Source organism: Belonocnema kinseyi, chromosome 5 (assembly GCF_010883055.1).
Source record: "Belonocnema kinseyi isolate 2016_QV_RU_SX_M_011 chromosome 5, B_treatae_v1, whole genome shotgun sequence".
NCBI lineage: Eukaryota > Metazoa > Arthropoda > Insecta > Hymenoptera > Cynipidae > Belonocnema > Belonocnema kinseyi.
Window position 1 is genome coordinate 135812872 of NC_046661.1, and position 1251 is coordinate 135814122.

Consider the following 1251-nt stretch of genomic DNA (forward strand, 5'->3'; position numbering starts at 1 on the left):
ACGCGTCCTCGGGTTGCGGATAGAGGGTCCCTGTTCCAAGGGATTCTGCTGAATATGGTTACAAAAATAAATAGGCAGTCACGGACAATTGTCAGGGGTGGTCCCGAAGGAATTAACCCCCAAGCGGAGGCGTAAAAACCGTGCCGAAAGCTGAATGGCACCTGGGTGAGGCGTCTAGAACGGTGAATCTCGGATACCGGGCGACCTCTCAGAGTACGCAGCCTTCTCCTTGCATGCGGGGCTCTACAATGATGGACGAACCCCTTTCCCTAACTTCTCGTGGGAACACCAATGACAACACTAGACATAGTTGTAGTAAGTGCGGTTCAAGACAACCGAACGCGCAGGGCTCCCAACAATGGGTCGGTAAACAATGCCGACCAATATAGAGCTGGGGGAGCCAATGAAAATGGATTCAATTCGATGGATCGGCGGGATCTCGCGACCTTTGGGTGGATGGAGCAACTGAATCACGACTTGCCAGAGTGCTACGATGCGAGTGTGGCCCGTGAACGGGGTTACATGGCACGACTGCATGCTCTGTGGTGCGAGAAACACCCAGAGCTATCGCACTTTTCGCAGCAACGTCTGCGAAACCATGCTGAACTACTCCGTAAAAGGGGCTATGTAAGCGGAACGCCTACTCTACTAGAGCTAGAACAAACCGGCAACAAAGAAAGAGAGGCGACACTAAGACCAACTTGCCATAGAGATAGGCTGGGCAAGACAGTACGCGTCCCGCATTCAATGTGTGATTGACTACATCACATCTGGCAGGAATTTTACCGCCAAGGTTCGAAAGTTCGCGCGCGAACTCCAGACCCGTTATCACACACTTAACAAGTCAAAGCTGCTGACCATCAGGCAGCACATTGTTGAGGTCGAAGTTTTTTGGAGAGAAGTCTACGAAGTTCAGCATAGACTGGACGAAGACTCAGAAAATATAAATAGCTTCAAGGAGTTATGTGTTGCCCTCATAACACCTGATAAAGAATGCCCACCCATCACCACCGAGGAGGTGAAAAAAGTATTAAGAGGGATGAAGAACTATTCCGTACCGGGACCAGATTGTATCAAAACCTTCTGGTGGAAGAATTTTTCTTCAACCCATCAGCATTTGGCCCGTATTTTCACCTCATATTTCAAGTTGGAAGAGCCGATTCCAGAGTGGTTGGTGGAAGGGCGCATAATACTCCTGCCGAAAATAGGCAACTTAGCTGACCCGAAGAACTACAGGCCAATAACTTGTCT

At 49.6% G+C, this 1251-nt stretch overlaps 1 protein-coding gene across 1 annotated transcript in view; it reads right to left on the reverse strand.

Annotated features, from left to right (window-relative positions):
• The window catches only part of LOC117173226, a 17778-nt gene that overhangs the window by 1540 nt on the left and 14987 nt on the right, over nt 1-1251 (reverse strand). The gene's annotated exons all lie outside the window — the stretch shown is intronic.